Source organism: Tachyglossus aculeatus, chromosome 21, assembly GCF_015852505.1.
Source record: "Tachyglossus aculeatus isolate mTacAcu1 chromosome 21, mTacAcu1.pri, whole genome shotgun sequence".
Taxonomy (NCBI): Eukaryota; Metazoa; Chordata; class Mammalia; order Monotremata; family Tachyglossidae; genus Tachyglossus; species Tachyglossus aculeatus.
In genome coordinates this window covers 42,913,689-42,932,524 of record NC_052086.1, presented here as the reverse complement: position 1 = coordinate 42,932,524, position 18,836 = coordinate 42,913,689, and the positions used below count along the sequence as shown (strand labels likewise).

Sequence of the window (18,836 nt, the reverse complement as noted above, 5' to 3'; positions counted from 1 at the left end):
AACTCATGATCTCTGACTCTAAAGCCTGGGCTCTTTCCACCGAGCCACGCTGCTTCTCAAGGATAAGGCCAAGGTTACGGGCTTGTGAGACAGGAAGCATGTTGGTGCAGTAAACAGTGATGGGAAAGTTATTGGGATGACAGTGTTTGGGTGGGAAAATAAAACATTCTGTTTTTGACATGTTAAATTTGAGTTGACAGCAGGACCTCCAAGTAGAGATATCTTGAAGGCAGGAGGAGATGCGAGCCTGGAGAGGGAGAGAGATCAGGGCTGGAGATGGAGATTTGGGTGTCATCTGCCTTGAGGTGGGAGTTGAAGCCATGGGAGCGAATGAGTTCTCCCAGGGAGGGGGTGTCGATGGAGAATAGAAGGGGGCCTCAGACAGAACCCTGGGGGACCCCCACAGTTATGGGGTGGGAGGCAGAGAAGGAGCCCATGAAAGAGACTGAGAATGAGCGGCCAGAGAGATAGGAGGAGAACCAAGAGAGGACAGTGTCAATGAAGCCTAAATTGGAAAAGGTTTCCAGGATAAGGGGGTGGTCAACAGAGTCGAAGGCAACTGAGAGTTCAAGGAAGATTAGAATGGAGTAGAAGCCATTGGATTTGGCAAAAAGGAGATCATTACAGTTCCTATACAGTGTTCTGCACAGAGAAGACATACTGTAATCCACTCTGCCCACAGCAGGCATTCAGTACAGTCTCTTCATACAGCCGGAGCTCCATATAATCACTGCCCACAGAAACATTCAGTATAATTTCTGCGCACAATAGGTGTTCACACAATAGGTGCTCAGTTCAGTTTCTTCACAGTGGTAACTCAGAAGTCTCTGCACGCAGTAGGCTTTCAGACTGGTTTCTGCACTCAATAGGCGCTCGAGTCTCTGCCCCCAGTCGGCATTCAGTGCAGTCTCTGCACACAGTAGGTGAGCAGTACAGTCTCTACACAGTAAGAGTTCAGTAGTCTCAGCATGCAGTAGGTGCTCAGTACAGTCCCTGCCCCCAGGAGGCATTAGGTATAGTTTCTGCACATGGTTCAGTACAGTCTCTGCTCATAATAATAATAATAATAATGGTATTTGTTAAGCGCTTATTATGTGCCAAGTGCTGGGGAAGATACAAGGTAATCAGGTTGTCTCACATGGGGCTCACAGTCTTAATCCCCCTTTTACAGATGAGGTAACTGAGGCACAGAGAAATCAAGTAACTTGCCCAAAGTCGCACATCTGACAAGTGGCAGAGCCAGGATTAGAACCCATGATCTCTGCCTCCCAAGCCTGTGCTCTTTCCACTAACTGATGATGCTGATATGGTTACGGCCTGCTTTGGAAGACAGTGGAAGTCATCTTGGTCTCCATCGTTTCTTCCGCTCCTCCTGCGGACAAAATCAAGAAAAGGCCAAGTTCTCATGCCAGAGAGTTAGTTAGGAAGGGAGATGGGAAGAAGCCAGCTGCAGGAATGACGATGACCTCCTCACCCCTAATCAGGAATGAAATTGCCTCCAATAATGTGGCAATAAACAGGACAATCAGGCGCATTTCTCCACTCCCTCCTCGGACTGAGCAAAGGTGATGCTGCTGATGGGAACATCCTCCCCCTGTAGCTGAAAAGATCCATGGGTGACCAATGCTCTCTTTCATGTTGGAATCACGGAAGGATTTTCATTTGCCACACTGAGGCATTCGTCACTAGCAATGCCAGTCACTGTTTCTTCTAGACTTCTAGGGACCGTCTCTATATGTTGTTGACTTGTACTTCCCAAGCGTTTAGTACAGTGCTCTGCACCCAGTGAGAGCTCAGTAAATATGATTGAATGAAACAATGTTTGAGAATCCACCTCTCAGTCAGCGTGGCTCAGGGGTGAGAGCCCGGGCTTTGGAGTCAGAGGTCATCGGTTCAAATCCTGGCTCCACCGCTTGTCAGCTGTGTGACTTTGGGCAAGTCACTTAACTTCTCTGTGCCTCAGTTCCCTCATCTGTAAAATGGGGATTAAGACTGTGAGCCCCACGTGGGACAACCTGATCACCTTGTAAACTCCCCAGCGCTTAGAACAGTGCTTTGCACTGAGCAAGCACTTAATAAATGCCATCAATATTATTATTATTATTTCTCCATAGCCTCTGCCCCTAGAAAGCAGCCCCTCTCCTGACTGCCGCACACCAGGCTGATCTGTCCGCTGTAGTGGCCTCCCAGATTCCTCTGCTCGGGGAGATGGCCCATCTCCCTTCGAACAAGTCACGGAGAGTGGAGGGAACCACCATTTTGGAAAGTGGTTCCAGGGAAAACAGGTGAACAAGACTCAGAAACGCAAGTGGAAAATAATGAAATCACTCATGAGACTAAAGGAACAGTTATCAACTGCCAGTTGTCTCTGTGGCGCAATCGGTTAGCGTGTTCGGCTGTTAACCGAAAGGTTGGTGGTTCGAGCCCACCCAAGGACGAGGAGCTTTTTAAATTAAAAGTAAAATTCACTCTAGCTTCTTTCACCCTTTACTGTCTCTCTTCTAGCCTGTGAGCCCATTGTTGGGTAGGGACTGTCTCTATATGTTGCCAACTTGCACTTCCCAAGTGCTTAGTACAGTGCTCTGCACACAGTAAGCACTCAATAAATACAATTGATTGATTGATTGATAATGAAACCACCAATGAGATGGACTGAACCCAGCTCCCAAGCTGACTGCTGTGGGAAGGCTCCTAGAAAAATCTCCCTTGGAAATTAAACTCTCGATGGTAAGCTAGTCTCTAGACTAAGATTTTTGGGGAAAAGGAATGTGACTCCCAACTCAGTTGTATTGTACTCTCCTGAGCGCTTAGTACAGTGCTTTGCACACACCAAGCTTTCAATAATTACCATCGACTGATTGACTGAATGGAGATAGTGTTTTCTCAGTTGGATGGTTTTGTGGGGATGGATGGGAAGTGGTTTGCTACCTGGAAACTTCCTCCTGATTGGGGGAAAGTTTCTCTGATATGTTGGAAAAATTGCAGAACCACTTGTTCAGTATTTCAAGAGCTATAAGTTTATCCAGCACAGTCTGCTTTATAATAATAATAATATTATAATAATAATAATAATAAGAAGAAGAAGAAGCATGGCTAAGAAGCAGCGTGGCTCAGTGGAAAGAGCACGGGCTTTGGAGTCAGAGGTCATGGGTTCAAATCCCGGCTCTGCCACTTGTCAGCTGGGTGACTTTGGGCAAGTCACTTCACTTCTCTGGGCCACAGTTACCTCATCTGGAAAATGGGGATCAAGACTGTGAGCCCCCTGTGGGAGAACCAGATCACTTTGTAACCTCCCCAGTGCTTAGAACAGTGCTTTGCACATAGTAAGCACTAATAAATGCCATCAGTATTAATAAAAATTATTAGTGGCTAATATTAATTAGTGGAGCAGCGTGGCCTGGTGGAAAGATCACAGGCCTGGGAGCCAGAGAACCTGGGTTCTAATCCCAGCTCTGCCACTTGCCTGCTGTGTGACCTTGGGCAAGTCACTTCGCTCTCTGTGTCTGTTACCTGTAGAATGGGGATTAAGACTGTGAGCCCCATGTGGGACATGGACTGTGTCCAAATTGACTATCTTGTATTTATCCTAGCGCTTCGAACAGTGCCTGGCACATAGTGAGCACTTAACAAATACCATAAAAAATAAAATACATAAATACCAATGATGAATTGATTGATTATGCAGAATGAGTGAAAACAGGCTAGCTAAAAGCCTGACGAATGGAGAACTAAAATTGGAAAACCAAAAGCAAAGAGGACAGATGGGAGCATTTTAAAGACACGGTCAAACAAATCTGGGAGACAGTGACTGAGCAGAGACCAGCAGCGTGTCCTGACATCAAGGAAGACAGCTTTCTTCAAGACAAAACTTTTTAAGGAACAAAAGACAAGGAAGCATCATGGCTTACTGGATAAAGCCCAGGCCTAGAAGTCAGAAGGACCTGGGTCATTCATTCATTCATTCAATCGTATTTATTGAGCGCTTACTGTGTGCAGAGCACTGTACTAAGCACTTGGGAAGTACAAGTTGGCAACACATAGAGACGGTCCCTACCCAATCCCGGCTCTGCCACGTGTCTGCTGTGTGACCTTGGGTAAGTCACTTCACTTCTCTGGGCCTCAGTCACCACAACTGTAAAATGGAGATTAAGAGTGGGAGCCCCATTTGGGACAACCTGATTATCTTGTATCTATTCCAGGGCTTTGAACAGTGTTTGGCACATAGTAAGTGCTTGACAAATACTGTTATTATTATTACTAGGAGGCAAAAGAGAAAACAGCTCCCAGCACTGCAAACGTGATGCTTGACCACACAATCAGAGACAGCTTTTTTGTGTGCACAACTCTGATCAAGACCGTGGGCTCCACATTGGCCTTTTCAACCACACAAACACACCCACTCATAGATGGAGTTTTCTTGGACGACAAAAGGACAACCTTATTTGTGGCAGCAATAATGGAATTTAAGCAAGGAACTTGTACTTTCTCCACGGCCACTGTATTGTCCATTGACAGTACATATGACAACATCCTATGTTCCTTAAGTTCCTCAAGGAACTTCCAGTCAAATCAAACAATCTATCAATCCATTCATTCATTCATATTTAATGAGTGCTTACTGTGTGCAGAGCCCTGAACTAAGCGCTTGGAAGCAGCGTGGCCCAGTTTAAAGAGCAAGGGTTTTGGAGACAGAGGTCATGGGTTCAAATCCTAGCTCCGCCACATATCTGCTGCGTGACCTTGGGCAAGTCACTTAACTTCTCGGAGCCTCAGTTACCTCATCTGTAAAATGGGGATTAAGACTGTGAGCCCCACGTGGGACAACCTGATCACTTTGTATTCCCCCCAGTGCTTAGAACAGTGTTTTGCACATAGTAAGTGCTTAACAAATGCCAACATCATTATTATTATTATTATTATTATTATTACAATACAACAATAAACAGATACCTTCCCTGCCCACAGTGAGCTTACAGTTGGGGGGAGAGGGGAGACATACACTAATATAAAATGAATTACAGATACATACATAATCAGTAGAATTTATTGAGCACTTACTGTGCATGCAGACCACTGAACTAAGCACTTGCAACTGTCCAGTAGAATAGGGGTGATAAACACAATCCTTCCCCTCCAGGAGCTTACTGCATACTGTGTGCAGAGCACTGTACTGAGCGCTTGGGATACTCCCATACAACAGTGTTGGTAGAGCTAGCTGGGTAACTTTGGGCAAATCTCTTCACTTCTCTGTGCCTCAGTTCCCTCATCTGTAAAATGGGGATGAAGACTGTGAGCCCCGTATGGGACACGGATTGTGTCCAACCTGATCGGCTCGTCTCTACCCCAGTGCCTGGTTACCTAGTAAGCGCTTAACAAATACCACAGCCAACCGGGTCTCCTGATTCCCAGACCTGGACTCTATCCACTAGGCCACGCTGCCTCTTGGCTAGCCATTTAATTCCCTTTTCCAACAGTTCAAAGGCCGGGGCTGCTCTCCTCCAACAACTGTGAGGATCCAAGCCTCCATCTCAGGCCTGCCAACCAAAGTACAAAGCCTCAGGAGTTCTCCCTCATTTACTCTTGGCAAAAGCCGGCTTCCTGCTTCTAAGAAGAAAAGCTTTAAAGCTGAGGGGGGAAAAGGCTTTTTGGACAACAAATAGCCCTTTAAAAACAATATTTCGATGAGTTAAGTGTAAATGAATCAGAAACACATGGATTAGGCTTCTCTCTTGATGTACACATGGGTTTAATAATTAGCGGAGGAAAAAAGTGGTTGGCAAATCCGTGTCTTGGGTTTTATCAAATCTAAGATGTTTGAAAAGTAACTCAAGACATTCCGCAAACCCAAAATGTAGCCAGATTTTCCGACTCCACTTCCAAAGAGGCAGACATGACAATTTTGAGGAAAGCAGGGACACTTCAGCTGATCGGGGCTGTCTCGAGAGGAGATTGGCCGCTGTGGTGTCGATGATTTATGAGTCGCTCCAAGCCTTCCTGAAAGTTATATTTTCCCATTATAACAAATTCCTTCCAAACAGAACGGGGCCCAGTTGCGACTTTATAAATTTCTTTCCCTGTTAAAAACCTCTTTTTATTCACAAATCTCTCTTTCAATTCTTCCCCCCTTCCCTCAGCCTCACCGCCGAACCACAGGCCAATGAACGGAAAGGGAATTAATCTTACCTTGACCGAAATGGGTTTCACTTTGGACGGAGTTGAAAGGGAGTTGGGTCGTTTACAGAGTGTGGGTCAGGGAAAGGTTAGCGCTAAGAGCTTCTCCGGTCGGTTGGGAAGAGGGAGAAAGAAATCTCATAAATGCTTATTGGTTTCATAAAGAGAAAAAAGGCTTCAGGTGTGTGTGTGTGTCGTTGGCCAAAACAGGCAGGCCGAAAAGGCTATTTCCTGGAGGAAGATGTCAGCGGTTGATTTGCAAGGCTGCGATGACATCATCAGGGCTGTCTGGTGAGCCCTGGTCACCCACGCCCCGGCTCTATGGAGGCGGCCCAAAATGAATCCCCATTTGAAATCAGGCTCCGGGGCTCTCTAAATCACGGGTTTAATAGGCAGCAGGAAATGGGGCTGAAGCGGAGGAGAACTGGTTTTCAGTTCATTGGTCTCCCCGGCACCGGTTCGAATGAAGACATTCCCAGAATGCTTCATGACCAGCGGGTGGGCGTGCAAAAATGAGGAAGGACATTCGATGGGTGAGTGGGCCGGGCCGTGACCGGGTGTCCAGTGGACCCAGGGGCCAGGGGGATTCTGGAAAATCCAGATCCTAGGCCTGGGTGCTGCCAGAGGCTTTTTGTGAGGGGCGGGGTGGTGGGGGAGGCCAACCTTAGTGCTTAGTACAGTGCTTAGTAAACTGATTGATCGATTGAATGATTCCCCAGGAGTCCCAGTGGAATCCAGTTCTAATACCGTCTCCCAGTTAGGGGAAGGGGCATGGGTGAAAGTTGAGAGGCACAGGAGTCAAGAAAAAGGCACAGTGAGGAGGTTATTGTGGCAGGAATGAAGAGGGTGAGCTGGGGAGGAGAGGGAGAAGAGAGTGAATGGGTTTAGCATGGGGACAATTAATTGAGCAGCTTAAAGCTGATGGTCTGAAACTTCTGGTTGATGCAGAGAGGAATGGGAAACCACTGGATATGGGGACTAAGCCCTAACTAATGCTAAATACAAAATACTGAGCACTAGGCTAGATACAAAATAATCAAGTCCTACCTGGGACTCGCTGTCTAATTTAGAGGGAGAACAGGTACTGAATTATCATTTTGCAGATGGGAGAGCTGAGGCACTTAAATGACTTGCAGAAAGTCACACAGCAGGTAAGTGGCGGAGTTGGGATTGGGGATTTCTGACTCCCACGCCCTGGGTCTCCCTGGGAAATCCGTGGCAATTCCCAGCCGGAGTCAAAAACGGGAAAGATGGATGCAGTCTGAGACCTGCCCAGAACAGTGCAACTTCGAAAATCTCTTGGGAGGGTCTCTTTGAGGGAGACAGGATCAGAGGACAACTGAGGGTCTTAGCCACAAGGTTAGTTTGATTTCCTAAAATGGCCTGAAGTGCAAAGAGGAGGAGAAGCAGTATGGTTTAGTGGAAAGAGCACTAAATTGAGGCTCTGGAGCCCCGATTTCTCCACTTGCCTGCTGTGTGACCTTGGGCAAGTCATTTCTTTTTTTTATGATACTCATTAAGGGCTGTGTGCTAGACACTGTTTTAAGCACTGGAATGAGCCCCATGAAGGACAGGGACTGTGTCCAATCTGATGATCTTGAATCTACCCCAGCGCTTAGCGCAGGGCTTGGCACATAATAAGCACTTAACAAATATCACCATTATCATTATTGCTATCACTTCAAGTCTCTGTGCTTCAGTTTCACCTCTAAAATGGGGGTGAAATGCCCATTCTCCCTTCCCCTTTAAAGGCGAGTCCCATGTGGGACAGGAATGATGTCTGGGCCTGATTGTATCCTCCCCCTGCTTAGCACATTGTAAGTATTTTACAAATGCTAACATCATTAATATGATGGTAATTATTATCGTTGTCAATATCATTATTATCATGGTCATTATTGTTTAGAAATCAGGGTGCAGGAAGCTAGAAGAAGAGTGGAGGGAATCAGGGAAGGCCACAGTCAGTGAAGGGGCACAGTGGTGGTAGTTACTGGAGGGAAGCAGGAAGAACAGGGAGAGCGGGATTGGGGGGAACAGGGAAAGAAGGGGGAGTGCGGGAGCAGGGAGAACAGGGTAAAAAGGAGGAATGAGGGAGCAGAGGAGAACAGAGGGATCAGGGGTAAACCGGGGAAAAAGGAGGAACGGGGGAGCTGGGGGGAACTGGAGAAGGAGGAGGAATGGGGAGTAGGGGGAGAAGGGGAATGGGGGCAGAGGCACAGGGAAAGAAGGGGAGACAGGGGAGCAGGGGAAATGGGGGGGGAGAGGGAAGAAGGGGAAGTGGGGGAGCAGGAGGAACAAGGAGAAGAAGGAGAAACAGGAGAAGCAGGGAGAACTGGGGGAGTGGGGGGAACGGGAAGAAGGGGAAGTGGGTGAGCAGGGAGAACAGGGTAAATAGGAGGAATGGGGGAGCAGAGAAAAACAGAGGGAGCAGGGGTGAACAGGGGAAAAAGGAGGAATGGGGGAGCAGGGGGGAACAGGAGAAGGAGGAGGAATGGGGAGCAGGGAGAGAAGGGGAAGAAAGAGAAACCGGAGAAGCAGGGAGAACTGGGGAAGAAGGGGAAATGGGGGAGCAGGGGAAATGAGGAGAAAGGAAAATGGGGAAGTACAAGGGAACAGGGGGAGAGGACAAACAGGGGCTGGAAGATGCCAGGGGAGACCTGGGTAGGTCCTTGCCAGCAGGGGTTGCCCTATTTGCAGTCGGGAGCGGCAGGGCCTGTCAGGATTAGAACCCAGGGCTCCTAACTCCCGGTTCCATGCTCCTCATGCTGGGCCATGGCTTCTGATCAGAGAAACCATCCCCATAGACCATCATATCTTCGTGTCCCCAACTACCTCTCATCTTCCTTTGGTTTTTTGGCCCTGCGTCCCCCCACACTGGGTTGTGAACCTCTTGGGGGCTGAGGGGGGGGGGGCCTGGTCAGATGCCTCTCCACGCCCAGTCTGATCCTAAAAATTGGCACCTTCAGGGGCCCTCGCCAGGCAATGTGGGGGTTTTCCAGGATGCCCCTGGCACCGGGCTAGTGGCGCAATGGATAAAGTGTCTGACTACGGAAAAGAAGTTTCCAGCATCGATTCCTGGTTGACTCAACTTCTTTTTCAGAGCTTAGTACAGTGCCTGGCACATCGAAAGCACTTAACAAATACCATTATTATTATTATTATTATTATTATTATTATTATTATTATTATCATTATTATTATTATTTGGGAGTATCACTTGAGCATGGGTACAGAGCATGCAATTAATCAACTACATCGGGAAATCAGGAAACCAAAAGCCAGGAGGGCAGAGGGAGTGTTTTAAGGACACAAGAACACAGAACACAGCACACATTCCAGCCGCATGCTTGGAGACCGCAGCTGAAGGACAGACCAGCCCGGAGCCCTGCCGTCATGACGGGAGCTGCTCTTTTGGAGCAAAAGCTTAAGGAACCAGAGACAAACAGCAGCCGTGACAGCACAGCAGCGGAAGATATTTTTGTGTGCCCACTGTGCCCGAGGCTGTGGATCCCACGTTGACCTTTTCAGCCATGCATCCATTCACATGTGAACTTCACTGACAGGGGATTTAGGAAAGTTCTGCCGGGAGTAACCCACACCCGGCGCCCGAAAAATGTCATCTCTGTGCAGGATCGACCAATCATTGGCTTTTATGGAGCATTGATTGAGCACAGAGCACTGTATTAAGCGCTTGGGAAAGTAGAACTAAAACAGAGTGGGTGGGCACAATCCTTGCCCACAAGAAGCTTCCAGTCTACAGGGACCCAACAAACTATGTGCCCACACATACGCACCCACCCAAATTCCATAGAGGAAGTCAAGGCCTATAGTTGGAGCCTCGTGGCTGTGTCTTGCTTGGATTAAACGAACATCCCCATCTTTCCGTCCATGACTAAACCCTCTTTCCCTCTTCTCCCACTCCCTTCTGCGTCACCCTGACTCACTCGCTTTATTCTACATGTTTTGTTTTGTTGTCTGTCTCCCCCTTCTAGACTGTGAGTCCATTGCTGGGTAGGGACTGTCTCTATATGTTCCGACTTGTACTTCCCAAGCACTTAGTACAGTGCTCTGCATACAGTAAGAGCTCAATAAAAACGATTGAATAAAAATAAAATAAAAACGGTGGCTTCTTTCATTCATTCATTTAACTGTATCTATTGAGAGCTTACTGTGTGCACAGCACTGTACTAAGTGCTTGGGAGAGTACAAAATAACTTTGAATATGAATGACAACTAAGCTATTTATATGTATAAAACAACGTCTGCACTCTGGAAACTGTCAGATTCCTAAGGCCAGGGATTGTGTTTATTCACTATGCTGTAATTTTATGGAAGCAGCATGGCCTAGTGGCTAGAGCGTGGGCCTGAGAGTCAGAAGGTCACGGGTTCTAATTTCAGCTCCGCCACTTGTCCGCTGTGTGACCTTGGGCAAGGCACTTCACTTCTCTGTGCCTCAGTTCCCTCATCTGTAATATGGGGACTGAAACTGTGAGCTCCATGTTGGACAGGAATTGTGTCCATCCAGATTTGCTTGTATCCACCCCGTTGCTTACTACAGTGTCTGACACATAGTAAGCGCTTATCAAATGCCATGTTTATTATTATTATTACTCTCCCAAATGCTTGGCAGAAGCAGCAAGGCTTAGTGGCTAGATCTCAGGCCCGGGAGTCAGAAGGACCTGGGTTCTAATCCCCACTTCACCACTTGTCTGTTGTGTGAGACCTTGAGCAAGTCACTTCGCTTCTCTGGGACTCAGTTACCTCATCTGTAAAATGGGGATTAAGAGTGTGAGCCCCATGTGGGATGGTGACTGTGTCCAACCTGATCAACTTGTGTCTCCCCTAGTGCTTAGAAGAGTGCTTGGGACATAGTAAGCGCTTAATTCTATAATTAAGCTATGGTAAACTATAATTCTATTTATTCTGATGGTTTTGACACCTGTCTACATGTTTTGTTTTGTTGTCTGTCTCCCCCTTCTAGACTGTGAGCCCGTTGTTGGGTAGGGACCATCTCTATATGTTGCCGATTTGTATTTCCCAAGCGCTTATTACAGTGCTCTGCAAACAGTAAGCGTGCAATAAATACTATTGAATGAATGAATGAAAAGTGCTTAACAAGTACCATAATAATAAGAAGAAAAATGTAATAATAATTGCATAATATTATTATATATAATATATATTATTAAATGCTTAACATAGGGCTGGGCACAGAGTGAGCACTCAAAAACTACTAATAATTGATCGACTGATTGTCGATTGACTAATGACTGATTGATTGACAGTCCCCTCCCCCCCAGTGCTGGATCGTGATCCATGTACTTCCCAAGCGCTTAGTACAGTGCTCTGCACACAGTAAGCAATCAATAAATACGATTGATTGATTAATTAATTGATTGGTGACTCCCCTTTCTGCCCTTCCCCTGCCCCCTTTTCGTGCTTGCTGATGGCCCTGGTTCCTGGGGGTTCTGCCCCCTCTAGACTGTGTGATCAGCCTTTGTGGATGTGGTATTGATGATGATGATTATAATAATAATACTAATAACTGTGCAATTTATTACCAGCTGACTCTGGGCCAAGCACCCTGTTGTGGATGTAAGATTAATAATAATGATGATGGTATTTGTTAAGCGCTTACTATGTGCAAAGCACTGTTCTACGCGCTGCGGGGGGGAATGAAGGTGATCAGGTTGTCCGACATCGGGCTCACCGTCTTGAACCCCATTTTTACAGATGAGGTAACTGAGGCCCAGATAAGTTAAGTGACTTGCCCAAAGTCACACAGCCGACAGGTGGTGGAGCCGGGATTAGAGCCCATGACTTCTGACTCCCAAACCCGGGCTCTTTCCACAGAGCCACGCTGATTATCCGAATGACTCCTGCTTGACCCCACCAGGTCAGCTTGGGAGCCTACCCTGAGTACCCCCAGCCCACCCTGAGCACCCCCAACCCCAGTCAACCCCAAGCACCCCACCCTCAGCACCCCCCCAAACCATTCCAAATAATAATAATAATACTAACACTGATGATGATCCTTGTTAAGTGCTTACAATGTTCTAAGCACTGGGGTAGATAAAAGGTAATCAGGATGTCCCACATGGGGCTCCCAGTCTTAGAGAAGCAGTGTGGCTCAGTGGAAAGAGCCCAAGCTTGGGAGTCAGAAGTCATGGGTTCTAATCCCAGCTCTGCCAATTGTCAGCTGTGTGACTTTGGGCAAGTCACTTCACTTCTCTGTGCCTCAGTTACCTCATCTGTAAAATGGGGATTTAAGACTGTGATCCCCACGTGGGACAATCTGATCACCTTGTATCCTCCCAGCACTTAGAACAGTGCTTTGCACACAGTAAGCGCTTAACAAATACTATTATTATTATTATTATTATTATTATTATTATTATTATTAATCCCCATTTTGCAGGGGATTGAGACCCAGAGAATAATAATAATAATAATAATGGCATTTATTAAGCGCTTACTATTTGCAAAGCACTGTTCTAAATGCTGGGGAGGTTACAAGGTGAACAGGTTGTCCCTCGGGGGGCTCACAGTCTTAATCCCCATTTTACAGATGAGGGAACTGAGGCACAGAGAAGTTAAGTGACACAGCTGGCAATTGGTGGAGCCGGGATTTGAACCCATGATCTCTGACTCCAGAGCCCAGGCTCTTTCCACTGAGCCATGCTGCTTCCCCAAAGTGAAGTGACTTGCCCCAAGTTACACAGCTGACAAGTGGCGGAGTCAGGATTTGAACCCATGACCTCTGACTCCCAAACCCACACTCTTTCTACTAAGCCACGCATCCCAGCCACCCTAATCACTCACAAGCCCTCCCCAGATGCCCCGACACCATCCAAGCCCCCTGCCCTGCCCTTCCCAATCCCCCCGGCCCAGCCCTCGGGAGAGGCGGCGGAGTTGACCACGGCCCCCAGCTCTTCCACATGGCAGCAGGGAGCTCCCTCTTCTCCTAATCCACTCAGCGGACGCCCAGAAATTCCAGCCCCATCAACGGAATTGCCCGAGGTGAAAGGTCAATGCATTAAGCCTCGCAGATTAATACCCTGCACTAAATCCCAGGAGTCGCACTTTACGGAGGCAACGATATTTCACTCACGACGTTTCTGCTCATGGACCAAGCGGTCTGCGACTGGGAGTGTGCCTATGTTGGGGGGGTGGGGGTCTCTCTGACCCTGTTTACCAGTTTTCCTGTTCACACACACACAGAGCCCTTTGATGGAGGAAATTCTATACCTGAGGTCTGGGCTCTGTAAGCAAGCGATGGTCCCGATCAAGGGAATCGACCCTAGAATGTACACGGCTAATAAAGCCGACCGAAAGCCCACTGTTGCCCTATCTGCCCTAGAGACCCATGGGGAGGAGAGAGGGGAAACGGAACACCTTCCCCAGAAGCCCTGCTCCCATTTATTCATTCATTCGATCGTATTTATTGAGCGCTTACTGTGTGCAGAGCACTGCACTAAGTGCTTGGGAAGTACAAGTTGGCAACATATAGAGATGGTCCCTACCCAACAGTGGGCTCCCATAAAACTACTCCCGAGTCAGTTGGTCAACAGTATTTATTGAGAGCTTTCTGCTTGCAGGGCTCTGTACTGAGCACTTGGGAGCGGGCATTGTAACAAAAGAACAGACACATTCCCTGCCCACAGCGAGCTTATAGTCTAGAGGGGGAGACACACATGAATAGAAATAAATGGATGACAGGTATAGACATAAATGCTGTGCTGGGAAGGGGGATGAATTAAGGGAGCAAGTCAAGGTGGCGCAGAAGGGAATGGGAGAAGAGACGCTTCTTGGAGGAGGTTTGCCTTCAATCAGGCTTTGAAGGAGGAGGGACAGTTAGAGAAGCAACTTAGCTCAGTGGAAAGAGCCCGGGCTTTGGACTCAGAGATCATGGTTTCAAATCCCAGTCCGCCACTTGTCATCTATGTGACTTTGGGCAAGTCACTTCACTTCTCTGTGCCTCAGTTACCTCATCTGTAAAATGGGGATTAAGACTGTGAGCCCCACGTGGGACAACCTGATCACCTTGTAACCTCTCCAGTGCTTAGAACAGTGTTTTGCACATAGTAAGCACTTAAGAAATGCCATCATCATCATATGAGGAGGGTGAGAGTTCCAAGCCAGAGGAAGGACCTGGGCGAGAGGTCGGTGGCGAGGTAGACGAGATCAAGGTACAGGGTGTAGGAGAGAGATCATGTCTAGAGATGTAGATTTTATAATCATCCGCATAGAGATGGTAGTTGAAACAATGGGGATATTCTGTATAAACACTCATATGTGTATGAGTAGAGTCCAGTACCCCTCTCACGGTCACAACGGGAGAGTTGCCAGTCCTCTACCAGTCTCGGCTACAGGAGAGAGAGTGAAGCAGAGGCCTGTCCATTCCATTCCTAGCTTGGCCAGTGGCTAGCAAGTGGCAGGACATCTGCTACAAGTCAAAACTCCCCTGTGCTGGGCAGAGAGTCCAGGGAGGAGACTCAAGTTGACTGTGTGGAAGGAGGCAATGGTAAACCACTTACAGATTTTTACCAAGAAAACTCTACGGATCCGCTCCCAGAACGGTTGCAGATGGAGGTGGGGCGTTCTGGGAGAGATGTGTCCATGGCATCGCTATGGGTCGGAGGTGACTCAGCAACATAAGACAAGACAAGAGTCTGGTGCTCAGCACACAGCAGGCATTCAGTAGATACTTTGGATTGATTGTCTGAGAAGGAAAGCTTCCTGAGGTCAGGGGCTGGGCCAATGGTGTTTTTTTTTTTCTCCTGCTGCCCAGAATTCCATAAGTGCAGGTTTTACTCAGGACTCAGGTGAAGTCATTGTTAAAAGCTTTCTAAATAATTAAGGTCTTTGTTAAGCACTTACTCTGTGTCAAGCCCTGGTCTAAGAGCTGGAGTAGATGCAAGCTAATCAGGTCAGACACAGCTCCTGCCCCACATAGGGCTCACAGTCAAAGTAGGAGGAAGAAGAGGCATTTTACTCCCCATCTGACAGATGAGGAAATGGAGGCTGAAATGACTGGCCCAAGGTCACACAGCAAGAAAGCAGGGGAGTTGGGATTAGAACAGGTTGGACACAGTCCCTGTGCCACATGGGGCTCCGAGTCTTAATCCTCATTTTGCAAATGAGGTCTTAGAAGCACAGAGAAGCGAAGTGCCTTGCCCAAGTTCGCACAGAGAAGCGAAGTGCCTTGCCCAAGTTCACACAGCAGACAAGTGGTGGAGCTGGAATTAGAACCCAGGTCCTTCCGACTCCCAGGCCCGGGTTCTATCCATTAGGCCACTCTGCTTCCCATAGGTGAAAGGTCTTGGTGAAAATGTGCTCCTAAACAGTGACCTCACGTTCCTGGGATGCTGAGCTAGAGCAGAACGTCAACCTTAAACTTCCAGAAATCCAGATGCCCAGCCTGACTTCCACATTCAACTGTACCTTCCTCAGTGGGACAGGAACCCGCTGGATATTCAATCTGTCACAAAATCCATTTGGTTCAACCCTACCAACATCGCTAGACTCTACCCTTTCCTCCATCCAAACTGCTACCTCATTCATCCAAGCACTTAGCCTATCCCACCTTGATTACTGAATCAGCCTCTTTGCTGACCTCCCAGCCTCCTGTTTCTCCCCGCTCCAGTCCATATTTCGCTCTGCAGCCCGGATCATTTTTCTACAAAATGGTTCAGTCCATGTCTCCCCATTTCTCAAGAACCTCCAGTGGTTGCCCATCCATTTCCGTACCAAACAGAAACCTCTTGTCACGGGCTTAAAAGCACTCAGTCACCTCTACCCCTCATATCTTGCCTCACTGATCATCATCATTATCATCATCATCATCATCATCATCATCAGTGGTATTTATTGAGCGTTTCCTGTGTGCAGAGCACTGTACTCCATGCTTGGGAGTACTCAATCACTCAATCACTCAATCAAGCACTCAATCACCTCTACCCCTCATATCTTACCTCACTGATCTTCATCATCATTATCATCATCATCATCATTATCATCATCATCATCATCAGTGGTATTTATTGAGCGTTTCCTGTGTGCAGAGCACTGTACTCCATGCTTGGGAGAGGACAGCAAAACCAAATTTGCAGATACGGTTCCCGTCCACAACGAGCTTATAGTCTAGAGGGGGAGACAGACATTAATATAAATGAATAATCTATTTTACATAACTTATAGATAAAATGTTTAGATATCTTACCATAGCCCCACCCGCACAATTCACTCCTCTAGTGCCAACCTACTCACTATCCCGTTGTTGGGTAGGGACTGTCTCTATATGTTGTTGTACTTTCCAAGTGCTTAGCACGGTGCTCTGCACACATCCAGCGCTTAGAACTTTGCACGTAGTAAGCGCTTAACAAATACCAACATTATTATTATTATTATTAAGCACTCAATAAATACGATTGAATGAATGAATCTGTCTCACCCTTGACCCCTGTTTCTGTCCTGTTTCTGGCCAGCATCTTCCTCCCCGATCATAGCTAAAGGACCACCACGCTCCCCACCTTCAAAGCCCTCGGAATATCATATCTCCTACAGGAAGCCTTCCCTGACTAAACCCTCATTTCCCCTACTCCTCGGCCCTTCTGCATCACCTATGCATTTGTATCTGTTCACCATAAACACTTGATAAGCACTTAAACTTTCTCCTCTCTATCCAAACTGCTGCCACATGAATCCAAGCACTTATTCTATCCTGTTCTGATTACTCCATCAGCCTCCTTACTGACCTCCCTGCCTCCTCTAGGGGAATGTGAAGGGAAAGTGTCTGCCATCCCTGTTGAACTGTACTCTCCCAAACACCTAGTACAGTGCTCGCACACAAAAAGCACTCAATAAATATTGAGTGATTGATTGACAGATTGATAATCAATTGACCCTCATCCCCACAGAATTTAATGTGCATATCCTCCTACTCTCCCATGTTCCCCATCTCATTCATTCAGTCATTCAATTCAGTCATATTTATTACGCTATTACTGTGTGCAAAGCACTGTACTAAGCGCTTGGGAGAAGCAGCGTGGCTCAGTGGAAAGAGCACTTGCTTGGGAGTCAGAGGTCATGGGTTCTAATCCCGGCTCCACCACTTGTTAGCTGTGTGACTTTGGGCAAGTCACTTAACTTCTCTGGGCCTCAGTTACCTCATCTGTAAAATGGGGATTAAGACTGTGAGCCCCATATGGGACAACCTGATCACCTTGTATCCCACTCAGCGCTTAGAATAGTGCTTTGCATACAGTAAGCGCTTAATAAATGCTATTATTATTATTATACTAAGCGCTTAACAAATGTCATTATTATCATTATTATTATTATTAAAATATAACATTAAATAGACACATGCTCTACCCACAACAAGCTCACAGTCTGGAGGGGGAGACAGACAAATAAATAAATGAACAAATAAATAAATGAATAAATAAAAATGAATATCTGTAAGTTCCTTATAGGCAGGGATCCTATCAATTCTATTGTACGGTGTATAGAGAAATAATAATAATAATAATAATTGTGGTATTTGTTAAGTGTGTACTATGTGCCAGCCACCCGTACTAAGAGCTGGGGTGGTTACAAGAAAATCGGGTTGGATGCAGTTCCTGTCCCACACAGGGCTCACAGTCTCAATTCCCATTTTACGGATGGAGTAAATGAGGCCTAGAGAAGGGAAGTGACTTGCCCAAGGTTACACAGCATAAAAGTGGCAGACCCGGGACTAGGACCCATGACCTTCTGACTCAGTAAATACCATTGATTGATTGATTGATTTTTCTTTTATTGATTTCCTCCCAAGTTTCTACTATAGCTCTCTACTGGCCATCAGTATTCGCCTGTCTACTTGTTTTGTCGCCTGTATATTTGTTTTGTTTTCTTGTCTGTCTCCCCCTTCTAGACTGTGAGCCCATTGTTTGGTAATGACCGTCTCTATATGTTGCCGACTTGTACTTCCTAAGCACTTAGTACAGTGCTCTGCACACAGTAAGCGCTCAATAAATATGATTGAATGAGTGAATGAATAAATAAACACCAATGACAAAGAAGGTGATGGTGATTATGAACGAGGGTTTGGTCTCATACCATTTTCCACTGTCTTGCGTCTCTCCCATGCAGACACAGGCTCTGATTTCAATATCTTAGCAGGAAAATTACATTTTCCTAAGGAAATGTCAAAGCAGCATGGTCTACTGGAAAGAGACTGGGCCTGGGACTCAGAGGACCTGGGTTCTAATCCCAACTCCGTCACTTTCCTGCTGCGGGACCTTGGGCAAGTCACTTCATTCTCTGTGCCTCCGTTCCCTCATCTGCAAAATGGGGATTCAATATCTGTTCTCCCTCTACTTAGATTATGGGCCCACTGTGGGACATGGCTGCCTAGTTTGTACCCCAGCCCTCAGTAAAGTGCTTGGTACAGTGTAAGCACTTAAAAAATACGATTATTATTATTATTTCTGAAGAATAATAATAATTTTAAAAGTTTTATGTTCCCTATTGCCTGGCATCAGATGTATTTCATGGTTTTGAGCCCAACATTCCCAGTGCTTTTGAGAAAAGTATTTAAACCATCTTGCCCTTGATGATCTATAGAAGACATGAAGAACAAATAATTTAATCCACTTTGAACTGTAGCTGTGTTTACATGC

The 18,836-nt window shown here is 46.8% G+C and overlaps 1 non-coding gene across 1 annotated transcript; it reads left to right on the top strand.

Moving 5' to 3' along the window:
* Window positions 1-2,364: 2,364 nt before the first annotated feature.
* On the top strand, window positions 2,365-2,438 carry TRNAN-GUU. The gene has a single exon. It is a non-coding gene; the product is annotated as a tRNA-Asn (tRNA).
* The last annotated feature ends 16,398 nt before the right edge of the window (window positions 2,439-18,836 follow it).